This window comes from Callospermophilus lateralis, chromosome 4 (assembly GCF_048772815.1).
Source record: "Callospermophilus lateralis isolate mCalLat2 chromosome 4, mCalLat2.hap1, whole genome shotgun sequence".
In the NCBI taxonomy this organism is placed as follows: Eukaryota; Metazoa; Chordata; class Mammalia; order Rodentia; family Sciuridae; genus Callospermophilus; species Callospermophilus lateralis.
The window spans coordinates 130541295-130566127 of NC_135308.1; the positions used below are offsets into that span (position 1 = coordinate 130541295).

Sequence of the window (24833 nt, forward strand, 5' to 3'; positions counted from 1 at the left end):
AACAATGCTAAGCAGGAAGTGTGAATCAGGCGGTATAGCTATACCAGACTTCAAACTATACTACAGAGCAATAGTAACAAAAACAGCATGGTACTGGTACCAAAACAGGCGGGTGGACCAATGGTACAGAATAGAGGACACAGAAACCAATCCACAAAACTACAACTATCTTATATTTGATAAAGGGGCTAAAAGCATGCAATGGAAGAAGGATAGCATCTTCAACAAATGGTGTTGGGAAAACTGGAAATCCATATGCAACAAAATGAAACTGAATCCCTTTCTCTCGCCATGCACAAAAGTTAACTCAAAGTGGATCAAGGAACTTGATATCAAATCAGAGACATGGCGTCTGATAGAAGAAAAAGTTGGCTATGATCTACATACTGTGGGGTCGGGCTCCAAATTCCTCAATAGGACACCCATAGCACAACAGTTAATAACTAGAATCAACAAATGGGACTTACTCAAACTAAAAAGTTTTTTCTCAGCAAAAGAAACAATAAGAGAGGTAAATAGGGAGCCTACGTCCTGGGAACAAATCTTTACTCCTCACACTTCAGACAGAGCCCTAATATCCAGAATATACAAAGAACTAAAAAAATTAGACAATGAGATAACGAATAACCCAATCAACAAATGGGCCAAGGACCTGAACAGAAATTTCTCAGAGGAGGACATACAATCAATCAACAAGTATATGAAAAAATGCTCACCATCTCTAGCAGTCAGAGAAATGCAAATCAAAACCACCCTAAGATACCATCTCACTCCAGTAAGATTGGCAGCCATTAGGAAGTCAAACAGCAACAAGTGCTGGCGAGGATGTGGGGAAAAGGGTACTCTTGTACATTGCTGGTGGGACTGCAAATTGGTGTGACCAATTTGGAAAGCAGTATGGAGATTTCTTGGAAAGCTCGGAATGGAACCACCATTTGATCCAGCTATTCCCCTACTCGGTCTATTCCCTAAAGACCTAAAAAGAGCACACTATAGGGACACTGCTACATCCATGTTCATAGCAGCACAATTCACAATAGCAAGACTGTGGAACCAACCTAGATGCCCTTCAATAGACGAATGGATAAAAAAAATGTGGCATTTATACACAATGGAGTATTACTCTGCATTAAGAAATGACAAAATCATAGAATTTGGAGGGAAATGGATGGCATTAGAGCAGATTATGCTAAGTGAAGCCAGCCAATCCCTTAAAAACAAATGCCAAATGTCTTCTTTGATATAAGGAGAGTAGCTAAGAACAGAGTAGGGACAAAGAGCATGAGAAGAAGATTAACATTAAACAGGGATGAGAGGTGGGAGGGAAAGGGAGAGAGAAGGGAAATTGCATGTAAATGGAAGGAGACCCTCAGGGGTATACAAAATTACATACAAGAGGAAGTGAGGGGAAAGGAGGAAAAATATAAGGGGGAGAAATGAATTACAGTAGAGGGGGTAGAGAGAGAAGAGGGGAGGGGAGGGGGGAGGGGGGATAGTAGAGGATAGGAAAGGCAGCAGAATACAACAGACACCAGAATGGCAATATGTAAATCAATTGTTGTGCAAATGATGTGATTATGCAATCTGTATATGGGGTAAAAATGGGAGCGCATATCCCACTTGAATCAAAGTGTGAAATATGATATATCAAGAACTATGTAATGTTTTGAACAACCTACAATAAAAATTAATTTAAAAAAAAAAAAAAAAGAAATATACTATGTAAGTATTAGAGTCATATAAAATCATGAAAATCATGAAGAAGAACAAAGTGGTTGGAACAAAGATGGCTCTTTGATAAAGATAAAAGAAGCTGGAAATAAATCATACTTACAGGAAGCCAAACACTTGAAAATAGTAAAACTGAGTTAATAATCCATAAATTTTATAAACTCCTAATTACTTGCTTCTGAGTAACTTGGGTGTTTGGAATTACATAGAGACATGTTATAGAATCTAGATCAACAATAAATGAACTAAAATGTATTGAATATTTTAAATAAAGCCATAGTAGTAAAAAAAAAAAAAATAAAAAAATAAATGTGTGTATGCATGTATGTTTAATCTTATTATAACACTTACTGAGTATTTATTTAGTGCAAGTCCAGCTGTTTTATGAGAATTATATGTAATCCTCACAATTCATATATAAAAATGGTAATGGAAAAGGTTAAAAAATTCGTTCCAGATTTCCACTTAGTACATAGGATAGACAGATCTGAACTGAGATTTATCTGTTCACAAAGACTAACCAATCCATATCAGTCTGTAGTCTAAAACAAAATAATAAAGAAAAAGTAAATGTTTCATAGGTAGCTTTCTTTATCCATGGAAATTTTTAGACTAGTAGTTTTTAAACCCGGATGTTTATAGAAGTCAACTGAAGAACTTTTTAAATACAGAGACCTAGGCAGTTCCTAGACTTGACGTATCAACATTCACAGCAATATACTTATGACTGGGTATAAAACTCAGACCCAGTCAGTCACTCTCTGATGCTCAGATTTGCCTTTGGATACCGTGCTTCAGACTGTAACTAATCCAACCAGGAGATGTCATTGAGGGAAGAAAGTGCTGGTCTGGTGATGGAAATCTTATCATTTTTCCTTGGTGTAGCTCTATAGACAGCATTTTTTTTTTTCATTTAAAAAAAAAAGAAAAAAAAAAAAAGCAGCAGCAGCTATGTTGTCTTTGTATTTAATTAAGAAGTGATTATCTATGAACAAGTTACAGAATATATTCAGAACTTTATGATTCTTTGATCCTTCCCTTCTCTCAAATATGTTAATTTTCCTATTCTAACTGTATTATCTTTTGCTTCAGAAAAGTGGCAAGTGCATTAAAAGTATCACATTTATCCCTTGGAAACAATATGCTAATGTTCTTCCAGAGCACTTTTGTTCCTGCCTAATGCTAATATCTATCTCAGCATACTATAATTTATCAGTTCACAATAATTCTGCTGCCACTAGATTGTCCAAGGGCAGGATGCCTCATTTATCCATCCTTTTATCAGCATCTGTTACGTGCCCAATAAATACTTATTTAAATAATGGAACATTCTGTACATACCTGTCTACCTATACACATATAATATAGGTAGATATTATACACATGTAATACAGATAGATATTATATACATTACATTCTATATTACATGTATATGTGTGTGTGTGTATATATATGTATATATTTTTCCTATTAAACTAAGGAGCCAGTTTGATTTGATTTTTCATTTACCAGCTGTGTGAACCTAGATAAGTTGATTAAGTTCTTCAAGCCTCAATTTCCTCCTTTATAAAGTGGATATCATAGAGTACTTGCTATATAGAATCATCACAACCATTACCTTTAATGTAAACAAAGCATTTGGAACAATACCTGCACTTACAAGGGGTCCAACAAATGCTAGGTCTTTGTTAATCTACTTTCTCAGTGACAATATTGTTACAGGGCTTCAGATACCCAAGGACAATAACAGCCATGACACAATGTAACAGTGTCTGTAGAGTAGGTGGAGGTTTCCTTTATATTATGTAGGAAGAAAAAAATCAACTAAAGGTATATGATGCTATTTTAGAAATATATCCTCATATAAAACAGGTGGAGCTGAGGATGTGGCTCAAGCGGTAACGCCCTTGCCTGGCATGTGCGGGGCGCTGGGTTCACGCCTCAGCACCACATAAAATAAAAGATGTTGTGTCCACCGAAAAACTGAAAAATAAATATTAAAAAAATTCTCTCTTTCTCTGTCTCTCTCTCTCTTTTCTCTCTCTCTCTCTTAAAAAAAAACAACTTAAGTGAATTCACTGCTTTTAGTCACCTTCAAGTAATTTAAAAACATAATTTTCATACATACAATTGATATGCTAATTACAAATGATCATTAGTTATTCATGAAAAATTATTCCTCTCAGTCCCTCCCCAGTGTCACACTTGGTTAAGGAAAGAAGCAGTGTGCAGGAGATTCAGCTGATAGGAGTCTGCATAATGTGAGCGATCTTGAGAGAAGGAAATCATCAAATAATCGAACACCAGAAAAGAGCAAGGAGGTTAATGTGGAAAAAAGTGCATATAATTGCACATATTTTTATCCTGAGAGAGTAGTTATAAAATTTTTTGAACCACATAAGTGGAGAATGCAGCACATTAGTAGTAGGCCTCGGGGGGGGGGGGGGACAGAAAGCCTAAAATGAGCAAAAGCTTTAGGATAAAAATCAGTGCCAGAAATCAGATATTCACAAATCTAACATTTGGTTGATCTCAGCCCACCTTCCAAATCTGGGAACTAAAATTGGAATCAAATTCAGCTACTGCATTTCATAGTAACTCCACACAACCCTTGATGCCCTGGCACCCAAAGGAGGAACAAAAATCCCTGATGGTTGTTGAGATGAGGGGTGAACACCCACTCGCCCCCATCACACACATGTATACAGATGCCCACAACTATCTTCAGGAACACAGATGTGAGCTTTGGAGGTTTGAAAATAGAGCAAAATTCCTGGGAAATATTCTTAGAAAATGAGAGGTTTAAGTCAATGTGTTAATTTTTGAGTGGTAAGTTTCAATGAAGCAGTTGAGATTATTCACAGTAATTTGTACTTTTGAGATGCATGGTGCTGTGCCTTTCTGCTCTGCCAGGGCATGACACCGTGTGACACTGAACCCCCAAATAACTTCTTGCAATTTACCTAATCTGGAGTGTCATGATCACCAATTCTCCACATTTGTTTCTAGGTCTGCCCTAGCACAGGAGAGGGGTTGCTGAAATTGCCACTGCTCCCCTCCCCTGACATAGATATCTACAAGTACCATCTCCACCATACTCAGGACTGATATAGCTCTAGTTAAAACATGCAAATGTATTCTAGTGAGTAAAATTTAATGCCACACCTTAATCAAACCACCAAACCCTCAGCAGAGAGCCATTGTGGAAAGGCGAGAACCGAAATTAGAACCGTCTAGTATTGATCATGAAAAAATCCAGTGCAATCTTTAGAAAGCAGCCTCCCCTCTTTGTGCCTCGATTTCCACAGGGGGCTATCCTGGTTTTGGCACTGAGACTTAGTTCTGAGCAAATTGAGATAATTGATTGCCAGTTAAGACTTAGGAAGATGCTACTAAGATGGAAGAGCACACAGCAGCTGATGCTTGGGACATGACAGTTCTTTGACAACTTTTTCCAAATCAACCTCCATCATGAAATTTGAATTTTTAGTGGATGTGAGAAAAAGCAATTTTATTAGAGAAGATGGGTGACTAACAGCAAGGGGCAACATGAGAAACGGGAGGAGATGCTTGAGTTAAGGTTTGAAAAAGTAAGTTTGAGGGCAGCCAAATACCAAGGGGCATTATTTCTCACTTCTTCATCATCCCAAGGATGATCTAGACCAGCTTTAAATGGTTATGTTAGTTCATAAGGAGTACTGACATTCTGGTGAGGGCTTTTCAATGATTATGAAGCAGAGCTTCATACTTGGATACTGGCTGAGATCCTCCATACCCACACTTCTAATAGTATGTACTGATTTTTGTTGTAGATAGGTTGTTTATGTAATGGAGACAGAGCAGAAACTGGAAGATTATATGAGAGATTCTGCAAACTAGAAAAAAAGCTTAGCCAATAGCTGGGCATACATTTCATCTTCCTATCTGTCCTGCCCAGATGATAGCATGTATTTGTTTTTATTTTTTGATACTGGAGATTGAATTTATGGACTAGGTGAATCCACTGCTTTTAATCACCTTCAAGTACTTTAGCAACATCATTTGTGACAGTGAGCTACATTTCCAGTCCTTTTCATTAAAAAAAATTGATATAGGGTCTCACTAAATTGGGGATCACTCAAATTGCTGAGATTAGCCTCAAATTTTTTGATCCTTCTGCCTCAGCCTACTGAGTCTCTAGGATTACAGGCATATGTTACCATGCCTAGCCAACAGTACGCATAATGTGAAATAACATCTAGGATTGTGTCAACCAGAATAGTTTTCTTTATTCCTTCCTTTATTCTTTAATTTCTTACTCTAGCAATCTCATAGAGTTCATAGCTCTCATAGAGATAATAGATGGCTAAAAGTTTTTAACCTAATCCTTCAAAGGATACACTTCAATATAACCTGTTTGGGTATCCTGGAAAATCAGGAAATCAATTTAAAGTATAAGGGAAAAAACACTGCAAATCTAGGCAGTTTTCTGATCCTGGGATTGTCATATGTATTCTTGTGAAGTGTAAAATGGCCTGACCACTTACATTGTTGTGTACCATGAATAGTAAAACATTAATAACAGCTATAACATTTAATTTAATTGCAGAGATTCACCATTGTGGCTGCCTTTTTGCAGGAACAGAAGTGAAAATTTAAAGGGTATTTAAGGCTTACTGTCCAATATCTCTCTGGCTCTACATGTAAATGTCTTTCCAATTAAATGCACAACCAGAGAATATTCTTTGCATTTGTTGCCATTATACTAACATTTTTGCATATTTTAAAGGTTCTTACTGACTTGAACTTCCAAGGATTCTTTATAACCCTCTTCCATAGTCCCTGCTATCAGTAAACTTGCAGTCATCCAAATTAGACCCCCTGAGATACCTTTAACTCTTTCCTTGACCCAGTTTCAATTAACCACAAATATTGGTTGATACTCATTTACCATCACACCTCATTCTCTCCTTTTATTTCTTATGATTTTTTGCATAGATTTTAAAATACTTTTCAGCTTCTCTCTTATCTAAATTATTATCTAAATTCTCTTCTAGACACCAACCCAAGTCACTTGGTCCTTGCTTTGATTAAACTCTAGTGATGAGTACCAAAGAGCATAGCTCTGGTAGACATTGTCCTTGAAGTCAGGGAATTTCCTACATTGTTTCTCCCTAGTACTTAGCACACACACAGTACTCACTCAGCACTTGCATAACTAATATGGAGAGAACTGGCTTTGAAGCTTAGGCCCAAAGATTTTTAATAAAGTCAATTATTTTCCCAAGCCTTAGTTCCCACATATGCAAAATGGTGTTAATACTATCTATTTCAAAGAAGCCATTTCAGATTTAAAGATGTCCATGCAAAGTGCAACACTAACTGTGGCCCAAAGAATACACTCAATAAATATGGATGTCCTTACCCTGTGTGTATTTCCCCATTTTCTAAAAGAGAAAATTAAAATTTCTGAAGCATGCAAAGCACTTTCCATGATAGGCAGGTCCAACTCTATTTCCTAATATTAATTTATAATACAGAAACTATACCATGATTGTTTTGATTTTACCATGTATTTTTAAGTACTTTCTCCATTCTCTTGTTTTAGTAAATCCCGCCCCTTGTCCAGAGTTCATCCCACATAGCACTTATTCTCTATTATGTTACTTTCTTGCTGAAAGTAAAACCTTATATAGATATCTACAAGTACCATCTCCACCATGGTCAGCTTAGTCTATAAGGCTCTTCATTTCTACTCGGCTAGCTACTCCAACCTTACTTCTAAGACTCACTGTCATCCAATTCTTTAGGTCATACTGGGATTCTTTTTTGTACCGCACATGGCTAGTTCAATCCTGGCAGAATTTGTATGAATCTCTCTCTCTCTCTCTCTCTCTCTCTCTCTCTCTCTCTCTCTCTCTCTCTCTGTCTCTCATAAGGTTCTCAGCTAAAAGATACTGAATTTCCCTTTTAGAGAGATGCAGATTAAATTTGAATGGGATGAAAATATTTTTTTATTTAAAAATGGTAATGTATTGCCAAGGATTTGGTGAAATTTATATTTGGCATAGGCTTTTTGGAGTTCAGTTTGGCAATATCTTGCAAAATACATCTATTTAAAGTAAATACATTCATACCTTCCTAATTTGGCTTGCCACCTATCAGTACTACCCTAGAAAAATAATCATTCATATACATAAATACTTCCATTTAAACAGTGTTCACAATAGAAAAAAACAAAAGAAAACAAAACCTAACTGGGTAACAAACTAAATGTCCTTCAATAGAATGATGGTTAAACTAGCATGGTACCCTCATACCATGAAATATTATAAACAACAGACTCAGGAAAAGTCTTATGCACTGGCAAGTCAAATCTCTAGGAAACAAGCTATAATAAGCATATATAAAAATATCAGTGCATTTTAAAAACTTAAAATAACAATAGTCAATATTCATTGAGTGTTTATCATGAGGTACGATTATAAGTGTTTTGTATGTATCAAAATAATTACTCTTCATAACAACAGAGGGAAGTCTGTAATGTTATCATCCCTATTTTATAAACAAGGAAATTGAGCTACAGAAAGGTTAAGTAAGTTTCCAGGGCCACCTCTTTAATGCATAACAAATCTGTCTCCAGAGCCTGATCCATTAGTCTGTTTTACATTGTCTTAGATGTTTGTATTTAAAAACAAATGTGTAAATACATGCATGCACATTTGTGTGTGTACTTGAATGCATGAAATATATTTAGATGAATACCCATTCTGATACTATTTCTGTTTGGGGGCAGAGGAAAGACTTGAGGGAAATTTTTTAAAGGGATTTCTTTTTACTTGATTTTAGTCTTTTCAACAGAATTATTTGAAGATTTTATAAGGATACAATTAACACATTGTGTGTGTGTGTGTGTGTGTGTGTGTGTGTGTGTCTAGACTTTAATACAATAGCATTGTATTACCATGAGGAAAATGAGTGGGTAGGTCATTCTATTAAAAAAAACCCAAAAATGAAGAAGGTAGAAAAAGTGATGATTTTGTTTAAATAGTGCTTCGAGGCATTGCTTTGAAGTCATTTGAGCAAAAAGAAAAAAAAAAATTACAACCATAATTGCCTGGGTAATTCAGGTGAAATGAAGGGATTTTAGCTGAATTACCTTAGAAATTAGGGATGCACAAGGTCCATGGGACTTTCCAAATGCCAATTATAATGGAATGCCTCTGAGATTCTGTTTGAACAGTCACGACTGGATGGTTTTTCTCCTAGTATCATTAATTTGCTGAAATGTGAGCCCTTCCCCCTGCCCCTTTTCTCGCAGTTGTCTATTTGATAGTAACATCACATCAGTTATATGGTCTGGCAGAATCATTCATAGCTCTGAGCAGATGCTATAAATCCACATATTTTTTTCAGGGCATAATGTTTAACTGAGAAATGGTGAGGAAGGATTATGAAATACTTCATGTTTAAACTTTTGCTTTTCATATAATGACTCCTGAAATGAAAAACTACAGTGATTTCAGTCTTGATAGATGTTGAGCCCCCAGAGAGAGAGCTACGAATCAGTCGACCTAGAGATTCTTCTGAAAATGAAATGAGTTGGCTTTATATTTCTTCTTTGGTACAATTAATATTGATCCCTTCCCCCACTCCTCCTGCAAATAACAATGTATTGTAACAAAGAAGCACGGGTCTTCCCTACACAATAGATTCATAATGAGATCTGTTTCTTCTCCCACAAAGCATCAAATTATATCCATGCCTGGTTGCCCTGCCTCTAACTCTGGTCCCTTCTAAACCACTCTTTGCACTGCAATTACAGTAATCACTCAAAAATGCAAATTTGATCATGTAATATTCTTGCTGGAAATCACTCTGTGTCCTTGTATGGCTCAGATACAGCTCAAAGACCTGTGTATCACATCCTTTATGATTTGATTCCTGCTCATATTTTTCAGCTTCAATTGATAACTCTCAGGTCCCCAAATAGAAGAAGGTACAATTTTCTTTAATGTCTGGACCCTTCCATATGTTCCTCACTGCCTCACCTGGCAATACTTACTTGCCCAAATCTTCCTCATCCCCTGCCCGGGTGAGATGCTACCTCTATGGCCAACTATGCAACTTCATATTTAAAAGATAACTACATTGGAAAAGTGATCTGCTTCCCTGTTTCTTCCCCATATCTTTAAGTGAAACTGAAGACAGTGTCTTTTTTTTTTTAATTTCACCAGTGAATGGTGGCTACATCCAGTAACATTTTGCCAAGTGATTGAATAAATAGATATATAAGCTTTATGAATTGGTTATGTTTACCAATGATTTTGAAAGTTAAATATGTGGTCACTTTTCTGAAAAAAAGAAAAACAAAAACAAGAAACCAAACGAAAACAACTTTAGTGATTTCTTATTTTGGCTGCTGGATTCATTATGAACTAGTAACAAAGATAAAAATTAGAATTTTTTTAGTATTTACCCTGTTCATAACTTATATAATGCCATTTAAACACTAAAAACTAAGTAAGCAACCACTATTATTATTGTCTCTTTGCAATGAGGAAACTAGGGTTCAGAGAAGTTAGCAAGTTATTCATCAAACTTCACAAATTACACTGAGATAGTTTGTACCTGGGCAGGATTGAATGAGAATTAAATGGCGCAGTGCACTTAGAGTACTTTGCAAATGCCTGCCTGTCCTGGAAGCTGTTGAAGGAAGCTGTTTCTCTTACCTGTATCATCAACGTTGCTCCTACATTTGGGGTTGCCTGCTTTATTTCAAAACCTAAGGTCCAGGGAATTTTAAATTACCATTTTAATGTGGTGGCATCTATATTGAATGAAAGATAAGAGTTTTTAAAAGTTGATTTTTTTTTAATTAGCAAAATACTTAAAAAATAAAACATGTGAGCTACTCCGTCAGAACCTGCCACCTCCTCTCTCCTGCCTTCTCCCACTCCAGTTTCACTGGCTTCCTTGCTGATTCTTGAGTACACCAGTACGCTTCCATTTTAGAGATTCTGGGCTGAGCCCTGCCTCTGCATGAAATGTTCTTCCTCAGCCGCCCATGTGGCTCACTCCCTACCTCCTTTGATCCCCTCTCCTGATACCAGCCACTGGGGCCAACCAGCACAGGCTGTCCCCTTCCCCATGCTGGCATTCCCCATCCTTCTTACATTGTGCTCATTGCTCTTGCTCCTTAGCATTGGCCAGCATCTAACACTGTATGAGCTTATCTATTTGTTCTGTTTATTGTTTCTCTGCCTTACTATAATATAAACTCCACAAAGGTAAGAACTTGTTTTCTTTCTCTCTCCTCCCTAAATAATCCTGGAGCTCTAGTGGTGCCACCAGCCCATGGTCCTTATAAAGAAGCTTGACTGCCTGGAATGACATAATGAAATGCTGGGACAATGCTGGAGCAGTGATCTACAACCTTGTTGGGCCACAGGTCTGCTCTAGATACAGGGTATTTATGTATATTTTGTCAACCAGTTGCACTCTCCAACATTTCTCAAATTAACGATTGGGTGGAGTAACAGAGCAGCTGATCTGTTAGAGAACTCAGAAGAAGGTGCTTGGATCTAGGCACAGTAAAGGGAAAAAAAGCAAAAGTAAAAAGTTTGACCAACGCCTCAAAATCTTATAAACAAGTGAAAGGGAATAGAAGAAGAGAGTTTATGACAATGTGTGATTCATTTTATTTACAGGAAAATGAAGCACACATACTAAAAGTTGCACATAATTAAGTTCTTGATAAAATATATAATATATATATATTATATATTTTAAACACCCAAAGTTATAGAGGTCAGGAGGAGTAAAAGTAATTGAACTTCTTTGTGGAATACCCCAATATGTGCAAAATTATAGCCAGTGCAACTGAAGGGAAGTATATTTTAAACAGCTATAAATATTGACACTATGAAATGATGTATCTTTTGATAACCAACATCATAGAGCTTTATATTATCCTTACTGCCACTTATCTAATAAAACAGAACCCATGTGGAATGGTAGGTACACTGGGCTCCCAAGGAAATTGTAGCTAAATTTCAGCCATTGCTACGGTAAGTGCAGTGTTATTTTAAGGTGCTTTTACATTGCTTAAAAGTGAACAGCAAAACAATAATTATCATTTAATTTGGATTTAAGAAATTTAAATGGATCATGGGCACAAAAATAGGAGAACTTCAGGATGAAGTTCTGCCTACACTCTACCGTGATGGCCAATCTCATTTCAGATTCACGGTAAATTGGGAGCAAGTTTTCAGGTTCCCTGTGAATTTTAGTTACGAATTTTATTGAGTTTTCAAGAATACACTGTGCCGTCTGGACTTGGGCATAAGAGAAAAGTGGAAAAGCTTTGGTATATTTTTATTTGTGATACATCTGTACAACATTCCTACAAATCATGCAAGGCTTAAGCTAAGGCTGATTCTGAGAAGTGTAGACGTTTCTACTTATGGAAAAATTAATTTGATGTTTCCAGAAGAATTAGATAAATATAAGTTCCTTTAGGGTATGACCTATGTTTTCTATAAACTGCTTCCTTCCTGGTGCCAAGCACAGCACATGGCTAATAAATCTTTCTGGCAGTCTTAGAACTTTGAAGTGATATTTCTACAGTATTGTTTGCCTGTAGAGACAGATTCAATGACAAATTTAATTATGGTGAGCTGTCAACTGCTTTGTCTTTTGTCATCCATGGTAATTAGGATCCATTGTGATGTTTCTTGTCCTAGATCTCTCCATCTAGAGACAAGCTGTTGGGTGAAGCCTCTTTTCCAGAATGGTCCTCATTTGTGGAATTCCTTATGTATTACAATTGGATAGAAGTCCATTCTATTCTCCTATACCATCTAGTGTAGGTTGTGTATATACATTTAAATTTGAATAATGCAGCTGTGATTTGGCTTTCATCAGTTTTCATGAAATTGAACTAATTTAGTTTAAGATGATGTTTCTCAATTGGGGATGATTTTGCCTATCAGGGGACAGGTGGCAACATCCGGAGACATATTTTGAGGGTCATGACTGGAGGGGTGAGGAGTTACTGGACAAGGGTAAACATTTTCCAGTACACAGAGTAGCCTTCCTAGTAATCCTCCAGTTCAAAATATCAATTATTCTAAGGGTAAGAAATCTTGGTGAGGATATATATCACTGAAAAGTTTACATAGTAGGAGCTTTTAAAAATAAAGTTTTCTGTACTGAATTGCTGTCAGTTTGATAGATTTCTGTTAATTTTAAATTCCCTTCTCACAAAAGGCAAAACTAAATTAAAACTCTCATGCACTTTCACATGGATGACTCATAGAAACCACTGGAGGATGAACTCCCAGCTCCTCATTGGCTTTCCTCCATCTTTTTTCCTGTATCAGCAGAGGGCAGGATCCAGGCCAGAAATCAGACTTCCTCAGCAAATCCTTATCCTTCACCCCTCACAACCACTAGTCTCCACATCTTGGTTTGGCAGCATTACCTCCAAATGAGTTTTCAAATTCTGTCCTTTTTCTCTATCCTTGCAAGCTTCTTCCATTTATACCTTCATTCTCTCTATTTAGACCATGGAATTTCTGAGTTGATCTCATCTACTCCATTTTTTCCTGCAGTCCTTCAAACACACTGTGCCCAGATTCCAGAACAACTTACTTGCATGGAAATAAAACCATATTATTATATTTTCTACCACCTTCAAATGATAAACCCAAGTTTCCTATCATGGATTATGGGGACTTCCGTGTCATTCTTCCTGCCCATTCTTCCAACTCAAGTCTTCAACTGCAAATATCATGCAATTTTTAAATGTTGTGCATATGTTATCTCCTCTGGCTGGAGGATCCAATATTAACTTATTCACTCTGACATTTCCATTCATGGTTAAAGCAATGACCGACAATTGCATTTGGTGAGTTCTACCCAGAGCATAAATGATTCCAGACTTGTTGTGGCAAAAATTTGAAGACAAACACTGTATTCTCCTGGGATGAACCACATATTTCTCAGTCAGAACAGAAGGATCATTACTCTGTTTACATTTTCTGCTTTTGTAAGTTAAGACAGTGTCACAATAGGAAACATGGAGAGATTCATTTGGGATTTTGAAGAAAAGGATGTTTAATAATTTAAATATATATCAAGAATATTGTGTTTCTGCAGAAGCAAAAGATGATTTTTCCAATGCTCTGTTTATTATTCCCTTCTCTTCCACCAATTTACTAGGTAGACAGGGCAGGTGTTATTATATCAACCAGCAAGCAACAGGGATCCACTACCTTTGGAATTAGAGTATTCGATGCAGGACTTTTACTGTCTCTTGAAGATAAACAGAATGCAATGGAAATGACTTAAACTGGGTTGAGTGTTTAACTATATATGCAGACAAAATTATATGACAGGAGCAGTTATTGTGTATTTAAAAGGTATCCAGCATAATGGCAGATACTCCCACATACTTTCTCTTACTTAATCTTCAGATCAGCCCTGTTGAAAAGGCATTGCTATTTCTGCTTTGCAGATAAAATAGAGTAACAAAGAGTAAAGGATCCTGGAATATCTTTGAACTCCTGAGAAACTTTTAAGAATTTGAAATTTAATAGGCCCTCTTTGAAACACTGAAAATGTCAATCCACAACAAAGTGAATGTTTCTAATTTCCATTAAAAATAACAATAGAAAGAAGGAAGATTGTCTCAAAGTTTTTTATCAGATGCTAGATCCTGGTTAAGTGATTTAAGGGTGTAGAAAGAAAATTTCAATATGAAAGCAAATTTAAAAAATAGACAAAAACATGTTTTATTTCTTAGTGAATAGCCTCAGGAGCTATCAGAAACTCTCAGAATATCACCAGATTTCAGAATTGATAGACCTCATTGAGGTCCCTATTACGGTTAAAACAAAATAAAAACGTTTGGGTACCACTTGTAAGATTATATTGGTTGAATCTCAATCAACCTTCAGCCTTATCTTACCCCACTGTCTGTGCCCAGGTACCGCTGACTCTTCAGTTATTCCCACATGGCAAGGTGTAGAGTTTCTTCTCTTGATACCTTAAGGCAAGCTCTCTCTTCTGGTAAGAAGTGATCTTCCTTATCTTATTCTCAGCTTAAATGTCACCCTTCAAAGAGGTCATTCTAACTCTATAAAAAGCAGTTCTTCTTGTTCTATTGCATTGTTCTTTGTTTCTTCTTTATCCTCTGTAACACCTGTCACAGTGTTTAATTATGAGGCAGTGTTACATCCTGAAGTTCAAATTTGTATGCTTTGTGTATGCCAACTGCTTCCTTCAGCCCACACCTAGGAAGTGGAAAAGATCCTCAAAATAGCCAAAAGTCTTTGGCTACAAAAGGCATAAATGTATTTTAATGTTTTCATGGTCAGTTTTTTTTCCCCCATCAATGATTAGAAAGATTGGGGCCAAGGGAAGGAGGAAGAAGAGGCTGAAGGGCTTCACTGACTGGATAGTCAGAAGATGAATGAGCAAGTGCCCTGAATGAGAGGCATAGAAGGAGCTTGCATTGTTGAAACCCAGAGTAGAGTGAGAAATACTCCGCACAAGCTGTCCTGAAAGTGAAAAACCACCATGCCCATGACCTGTAGATGACCGATCCGGTTTCATAGCCCTGGACACTCGGGGGGCAGTCTGGATTTATGCTTGTACATTGCAGAAGGCTGGATAAGTGTCCAAAGATATCAGGTCCCATTTCCTGGAAACTGAAAATGTTACTTTGTATAGAAACAGGTCTTTTCAGATAAGATTAAGTTAAGGATCTTGAGATAAGGAGATTAGTTTGCATTATCTCAGTGGGCTTTAAATATGATCATAAGTATCGTTTTAATAGAGAAGTAGAGGGAGATTTGGCACAGAAGAGAAAGTGATGTTACCATGGAAAAAGAGATTGGAGTGAGGTGACCACAAATGGGAGAATGCCAGCAAACATTAGAAACAGGGAAATCAAGAAAAGATTCTCCCTTAGAGATTGTAGGTGGAGCATAGCCCTTGGCACCTTGGTTTTGGGCCAGTTGAAACCAGTTGTAGACTTCTGGCCCACAGGGCTGTGAAAGAAAAAAAAATTTATGTTGTATAAGCCACCAAATTCATGGTAATTTGTGATAGCAGCTCTAGGAAACTAATAGGCACATGAAGGGAAAATCTATTATTTTGGCCAATGTGGAATCAAACTGAGTCATTGGAGAAATTTCCCTTAGGCTGAGATAAGTGGCAAACTTATGTGTATGTGTTTAATATTATTAATATCATTATTTTCTTGCTTTCTATGAGGCAGAAAGTTCCATGAGCATTATAACCATTTCTGTTTTGTCCTGGGCTCTATACCCAGGGCATAGCTCAGCAGCTGGCATATAATTGCTCCACAAATAATCAATGAGTGGATGAAAAGCACTGCTAAAATAAAAACACAATATTGAGGAAAACACACAAAAAAATTAATGGTAAAAATAACTTTTAGAAAGACTATACCAATAACTAAGCTGAATTGTCAAATAGATAGAGATTTAGGTCAGTGTGACCCCATGCATGGGAATGCTTCCTTCCTCTGGCAATTTGTCCTTTAAAACTGACTAACCGGGACAATGTTCTGACACTGATACACTTTCAGTCAGTTTTATCAGCACATTCTTCTAGTCGAAGTTGACCTATTAAGGTGTGAAAGCTGAGGGACCTGGTGCTCATTTCCGAGGGCTGAAATCACAGGGTAGGAATGTGGCAGTTCTGGACTAGAAGAAGCTATTGTTACATGTCCCATTTAGATGTTGCAATGTTTCAGTTTTCCACTTTTCAAAATTATTATCATAATTACTGTGTATCAATTATACAAAATAATGGATTTCATTTTGACAATTTCAAAAATGCATATGACAAACTTTGTTCATATCCATCCACCTTATATCTTCACACCCTTTCTACTTTCATGTCATTTCCCCCCCCCACCCACCCCACAAGACACCACATATGAGAGAAAACCTGCAATATTTATCTTTCTGAGTCTGGTTCAGTTTGCCTAACTCGATGGTCTCCAGTTCTATCCATTTTCCTTCAAATGACACAACTTCATTCTTCTTTATAGCTGAATCATAGCCCAGTGTATATATCAATCACATTTTTTTGGCCCATTCATCTGTCGATGGTCATCTAAGCTGATTCCATAGCACAGCTCTTGTGAATAGTGCCATGAAAACCACAGGTGTCTCTACTGCATGCTGATTTTTAATTCTTCAGGCATATACCCAGGAGTGATATAGCTGGATTCAATAGTAGTTCTGTTTTTAGTTTTTTGAGGACTCTCTATACTGTTTTCCATAACGGCTGTACCATTCTCACCAACCGTATATAAAGGTTCCTTTCCCCCACATCCTTTCCAGGATTTGTTATTATTTCTTTTTCTCTACCATTGAGCCATTCCGACCAGAATGAGATGGGACCTCAATGTAGTTTTGATTTTCATTTCCCTTATGGCTAATGATGTTGAGCATTTTTTCATATATTTATTGGCTATTTTTTTCATTTAAGATGTATGTATTCAGCTCTTTTGACCATTTATTAATTGAATTACTTAGTTTTCTTGTTAAATATTTTGAGTTCTTTATATATTCTGAATATTACTCCTCTGTCAGATGAATATTGGCAAAATTTTCTCCTATTCTGTAGACTGTGTCTTTGCTATATTGTTTCCTCTGTTGTACAGAAACTTTTACTCACAGCAATCCTACTAGTTACTTCTTGCTATCATTTCCTGAGCTATTGGAGTCTTGTTCAGGAAATCATTATCTATACCCATATCTTGAAGTATTTCTGCTGTTTTCCTCTAGTGGTTTCAAAGTTTTCAAAAAAGGTCTTCCTTTTTTTTTAATTAAAAATTTTGAGGCGCATAATAGTTATATACAATAGTGGGATTAATTGTGACATCTTATGTGATTTTTAAACTAAAAGATATTTTCTCATAAATCAACTCTGAATGAAAGGGACCATGGTGTGATGGTACATATCTGTAATCTCAGCAACTCGGGAGGCTGAGTTAGGAAGATCAAAAGTTCAAAGCCAGCCTGGTTTACTTGAGAGAGCCTGTCTGTTAGGGTTTAGATATTAGATGTCCTCCAAAAGCTCATGTGTGAGATAATGCAAAAATGTTCAGAGGTAAGATAATTAGATTATGAGAGCTATGACATAATTGTGGGTTAATCTATTGATGTAGATAAATGAGTGGAAACTATATACAGGTTGGTGTGGCTGGAGAAAGTAGTTCATAAGGGGCATGCCTTTGGGGTTTATATTTTGTCTCTGGTGAGCTAAGCTGTCTCTCTGCTTGCTGGTACCATGTCCAGAGATGTTTTCTTCGGTTATGCTCTTCTATCTTGGTTGGACCCAAAGGCTATGGAGTCGGCTGACCAGAGATTGAACCTTTGAAAAACTGAGCCAAATGAGCGTTTCCTCCTTTAAGCTGTCTTTATATATATATATTTAGTTGTAGATGAACAACTAAAAATTTTTAAAATTTATTATTTAAATTTATTATTTTTAAAATTATTACTTAAAAATTATTTTATTTATTTTTTTATGTGGTACTGAGGATCGAACCCAGTGCCTCACACATGCTAGGCAAGTGCTCTACCATTGAGCCACAACCCCAGCCCCTTTAGGCTGTTCTTGTCAGATATTTTGTTTACAGTGAAGAAAAGCTAACTAAAACATTGTCTTAAAAAATGAAAAGAATTGGGTTTATAGCACCCCTTGGTTCAATATCCAGTACCAAAAACAAAACAAACAAACAGGAAAAAATGAAGGGGACTAGACCACTACATGCTGTATATTGCAAAATACATTGGACCTGGCTGTGTTGTTTGTGCCCTTATGAAGGTGACTGGGGTAAAATGTTATAGTTGCACATTTCTTAGTTCCTTCACAAATGTGAGTGAAGTGTCACATGATATCAGCACCAGAACAAAAATTTTCAGCACTTAACTGAAATTCCAGCTTGCAGTCCTATTTAACTGTAACCCAAACAGCCTGCCATACATGGCCGTCGGGAAAGATAAAGAATCCGATGACTTCTAAGCAGGCAGAATAGAAGAGCTTTACTTAATGCCTCTCCACCTAGAATTAATTTGGGATTAGGATGCTAGGACCATGGGGAACTGAATGTCAAAGCTCTCTCTCTCTCTTCTATTTATGCCATTCTGAATCTCCTGTGGGAGCCAGGCTGTTGTGTTAGCCATGGAGCATGGCTGCTCAGGCCATTCTGGTGGCTGGTACAAGGTGGAATGATGGACTAGGTCAGCATGGAACTATTCAAACACCTTCCAACCACACTCTTCACACACATCTTCTCGGTGTTCTGAACCATTTGAACTCAAGGGAACGTCATTTTTAAGACATTATTATCTTTAGGAGTGCTTCTTAACTTCTGAAAGGTCAAAGCCCCTTGTAACAGAAAAATAATTGGCCTCCCTCTACCAAAGAGGCACTTAAGCAAACCCATCAAGGTTAAGAAACTTTGATCATATCTATAACATACGTGAAAGGACTAATTTATTCATGGCTAAGATATTTATTTACCTTTAAATTATGACTAATAAGACAGATGGCTTGAGTCAGAACCTGCAGTTCTGCCATTCTGTAGCTGTACAAGCTTGGGTAAGTCACTGAAACTTTCTCTTCCTTAGGTTCCTCATTGGTTAAATGAAAACGATATTGATACCACCTATCACAAAATATCATTATGAGAAAATAATACATTCATGTAAAGCACTTAACAGCGGTGCCTGGCATCCAGCAAATATTTGTAGAGCTTCAACTGTGAAAAGGGACTAAGTCGGTTGGTAAGGCAATCTACAAAAATTGCTGCTGTCAGTAGAGCACACATTTTATTGTGGAACAATTTTTGTAGAAATCTTGCTGTGTGTTTCATTATAATTAAAAATATTTTAGGCTATGTTTCTCTTCATTCAGGGAGCAGATAAAATTTTAATTCAGATTTCTCCTCTGGGATTCTGTCGTTTCACATGAGCTCAAATCTAGAGTTCTAATTTTTGTTTCATCCTCATTCCACACCTGACAGTCACTTTGCATAACTAATTTGGACTGTGAGTACTCACCCTTCACTTGGCATAGGTATTTATAAAATGGGAAAAAAGCCAGATACCATATTCCAGGAAAACAATTTATTCTGTTCCATCTCTACACTTTTATTCATCTGTTATGTTTAAAAATCAATTAGCAATGTGCATACACTGTATGGACAGCTTTATTTAGGTTTCACTACAGAGTTAGGCAAATTTAACTATGGTTTCCCTAACGATGGTGCTCTACAACAATGTCTGGATTTCAGAAGTTAGTGAAGGCCTCTTCTCAATATGACGTATTTTTAAAGTTCTCATGCTAGTCTTCTATCTTTCTGTCACCTGCTTTCATGCCCCTTACTTGCCTTCTTTACCATCAATGCCAGTAGGAAATCATATTAGGAGTTGACTCTTTTGGACTTTCTCCTCCTTTTTTTCCCTCCCCTCTTTTAAAAAATATAACAATGATGAACTTACAGGAAGCTGAAAAGAAATGTACAGGGATGTCCCTTGCACCCTTTATCCAGCTTCCTCCAATATTAACATCTTTTAAACCCATATTACAATATTCAAACTGGAAATTAACATTGGTACAATCCACAGAATTTATTCAGATTCTACTGGGATTGGTTTTTAAAGGACAAGGTTTTTTGTTGTTGTTTTTTTTTTTTGCATTTGGTAAATATCAGCTATGATCATAATAAGGATTGTAATTCAATTCATGTGTTGTGTACTTAGATGTCAGCCAGTGTATATATTGAAGTGTATCCATCGGGGTGTGTGTGTGGGGGGGGGCGGGGGGAGAGGGGAGCGATATCTATCTATCTATATATATATATATATATATATATATATATATATATAAAGAGAGAGAGAGAGGGAGAGAACTATGGCCTTATAAATTTCATAAGATTGTTTTGAGGAACAAATGAGAGAATGTCATGTAAACACTCTTAATAAACTGTAAAGAACTAAATTGTAGTTGACATTCAATAAAAAATGTCTCATGAATAGGGCACAAGGATAGTAGGTGGAACCTACACTCTTACCTCAGAGTGTAAGGTAGTGTGTGTGTAGTGGTGGGGTCAGGATATACAGTAGCTTCAGCAAAACTCCATTCAATGACATAAAATTACAGAAGGTACCTCAGGTCAACTGTTCCGACTCTCTACGTGACACATGTATTTGAAATACTAGGTCAGACAGCGTAATCTCTGATTCAAACTTTGTGATGGTCACATAACACTTTACAATTCAGTCATTCTCTGTTTAGACAGCCTGACATATTTAAAAGCTCTTTATTATAATGAATTGAAATTTGCTTTTCCTGTGACCTTCCCCTCATTGGTCTTGATTCTGCCATCTGGCCTTGCACAATGCTGAACAACTGAAGACAGTCATCATTCCCCTAAGTAGACTCTATTCCACTCAAGCCACTCAAAACCAAGTCCTTCTTTAACATGTTCTCATATAATAGACTGACCTGTGCTTGTGTTTACTGGATTAGAATCCAGTAGGATGGGGGCTAAACAGTACACTCAAGAACTGGGTCAATCTCTTATATTCTACATAAGATATAGGATTGTATAAATGCCCTACAATCACATTAATTTTTTTTTTGCCTCCTCTGCCCCAACTTGCCTTATATTATTCTTGAAATTGGTTGAGAGCCCCAGGATTTTTATTTTCAGGCTTTGATGTCTAGCCACTACTACCTGATTCTGCACAGATTCAGCTAGTTTTCTGGGCACAGGAGCAGGACTTCATGTAGATTCTTAATAAGTTGGGCCTATTGTACCATTCAATTGAGATTTTTAATATCTTGACTCTATCACTAAATATATTTACTGTTCCTGCTGGCTCCACATTGGCTGGAACCTTCAAATTAGTCCTTCAGACTTTTCTAAAAATTGCTGAGAAAACACTTGAGTATAAAAGGGTGAAAAGGAGATCATTAGAAAGCTATAAATTCAAACCCTAGCATTTTGACCTCCTATTAATGTTAAATTTTATTCAGTATTCAGCTGTAAGTTTTCACTGAGGATTACATAAGAAGTAGCCATACACAAAAGGCCTCTGGGTTTTTTTTTGTGTGTGTGTGTGTGTAAAATTGTATTAGGTGATTCAATGTCTCATTTGTAAAAATCCCCTGGGAAATTTCTCTTGGAGCCCAGGAATAGGAAAAAAAAAATTCTCTCCCAATGATAGCTGAGCTGGACTGAAATTCCTTCTGTTTTGACTCATAAGAAGCTCAAAGAAAAAAATCAATTGCTCAATTGCTGTATCATTTCTTTATTTCTATTTATTTATTTTCCCCCTTTCCATCCCACTTTATTACCTAGCACTCCATGTTAACAGTTCTATGTTAACATGCTACTATTTTTTTCGGGAGATTCATGATATATCCTTTCTCTATGCAGTCAGGATATAAAAAGAAACAAACAAAAATGATCAGGATACCACTTAAGATGTCTCTCCAGATGTTTAAATGTCCATGGACTAATTTCTTTATTTTTAAGTGGGACAGTTGGGAATTATCCCCAGAGTACTTATGCTGAAGTAGCTTTGCTTCATTTCCTTCAAAATTTGTTCTCAATTTAGAAGAGCATGTTTACAATGCCATGAAAAAAAAATCTTAATCTCCCCAAATGGTACCTTATTTCAAAGAAAAAATAAAAATTATTCAATCATTTGCTTGTCTTTTTTTTTTTTTTGCCTTTCTATTACAAGGCCTAACATTCATTTCATTGTAGAATAATCTTTTTTTTCCAGTAAATACTGCTACTTTCCTGGAATATTTACCCTGAAAATACTGTTGGACTTTTAACTGTTATTAAAAGCCCAGATTCCTAGAATTGAATTAACTATTACACATTAATTACTAATTGTGTGACTATGAATAAATTCTGGGACATGAAGTTTCTCATTTACAGAAAACTACTTTTTGATGAACATCTGCTGTTAAAATGTATATAACTTATATATTATATACACTTTAAAGTACGTAGCTTATATCATCATGCAATATTGTAAGCTGAAATTTTAGGAGTTTAATAAATCAGTCTAGGGTGGTCAGCCAGCCTTATATCAGAAAGGCAGTACTTTAGCTGTGTCCACCACATGAGTGTTTGTTATACTTATTTCAATGAATAAATGATGTTTAGCAAATGATTTTCTTTTAGTGACTGATTAACCAGCATGATGTGTCATAAATAGAAGTTAATTGGAAAAACTATAGATTTAAATATATGGTAGTATAAAAATATTTTGGTAGTATAAAAATATTTTTCACCTTTGCATGCACAGGGTGGAAAACTCTCAAGGATGCCTATAACCTGTAACAAAGGATCAGAGGAGCAGGAATAGGTTCTGATGGGGCGAAAGTTCTGTCATTAAGCCATCCTATTTCCAACTGTTGGTTTGATTGAATTTCTGGTTCTCTGAGGCTGAATATATGAGTAAAAATCCCTGAACCTGTTATGTTGTTTTACCTGACTCAAGAGAATATTTTTCTCCAAGGTTATGAATGGACAGAGTGGAATGTCATCAAATTTACAGAAGAGGTTGTAAGAGTCCATTACTACCTTCTTGCTAATACATATTTGCTAACATCTACCTATATGTGGAGAAAAATTTGCTTTAAGTCTTTCTTTTAATATAAATAGCAAAAATGATATCATTGGGATTGTTGTGCCTCACCCACCTCAACTTCTTCAGTAGCCACTCTTGCCCATCTGAGTTGAGTGTAACCATACTATTACAGGACTCTTCTTAATGAACATTTTGCCTCACTGCAATTTTTATCAGTGCCCTTGAAATGATTTACTATTTCTCTTTCCCAGATAGGGAAACTCAGATTCAGAGGAGATTAACCCATAATCACATGGATATGGAATGGTTAGAACCCCATCTGTTTGATTCCATTGCTTCAATTTTCCCTGCCACCTCCCAGGTTCACCACAAGGTCACTGCAAGGAATGGATGAGTGTGTAATGCTTATAGCTATGTTCCCTGTGAATGTGTGGGTCGAACAGAGGCTTTTCAGCTCCCTTGATAGCCCAAAGTCAATTACCTATTAAATTGCAATCCTATATAGTTATTGTTGCTTTGTAAATTACAATTATTATATTTCAGTATTTTTGTTATTTTTTCATACTGTTTTTAAACCTATACTTTCTTTTGGCCTACTCAATATACTCAGAGAAGTCATAAATTTATATCCCAAGGCATAGATTACTGTGTGCCACACTTGTATGGCCCAGATCTGAGAGTCATCTAACAGAAATTTTGGCTCTAAAATTGTCACTGGAACATGCTTTGAAAAAGTAATACTATCACAAGACCAATCATAATAATAATAATAATAAACTTATCTCAAAGCATTTTAGAATTAGAATGCTGAAATGATATAAACTGTTTGTGGATTGGTAATTTTGATGTGCATTAAAGAAAAGCCAAGTTAAATGAATATTTTTTTGATTGTATGAAACTACTTGCCAGGCTAAAAGTAAACAGCAAAATTTAAGATATAAATATGGAAGAATTTTACTCTATTGTTACCAATAAAATATTGCATTCTAAATACATTTTATATTGGATATTGTATTCTAAGCATAAATAAATATGGCTATAAAGAACCATCTAGCTTAAATATTAAATCTTAACCATCTAGCTTATATATCAAATCTTAAGTTCTTAGAGGAAAGATCTTAGACTAATGGATAAGTAAACATTAGTATATTCTTATTTATATTCCTGAAATTTATGCTTTTAGGTTATTTATACATAAGTGGAAGTTAGAGAGAGCTATGTATTCATATGAAGCTATTTCTTTAGCAACTCGTTATTTGGATGCCATGTGGCAGAACTACATCCAAAGAAAATGAAGCTTTGAAACAAATGTACATTTGTATGTTCAATTTAAAACATATATTTGAATTTAATTCCATTGGAAAAGTATTATAAAATGCAGAGATAATGTGACCAAACTTTACGGCGGAGGGAGCTACTACGTATGTATTATTTTACAGTTATAGACATGGCTTA

General features: G+C 36.1%; 1 protein-coding gene across 2 annotated transcripts in view; it reads right to left on the bottom strand.

The window, feature by feature from the left end:
- Lin7a (lin-7 cell polarity scaffold A) overlaps positions 1 to 24833 on the bottom strand; it is a 137803-nt gene that overhangs the window by 20435 nt on the left and 92535 nt on the right. The gene's annotated exons all lie outside the window — the stretch shown is intronic.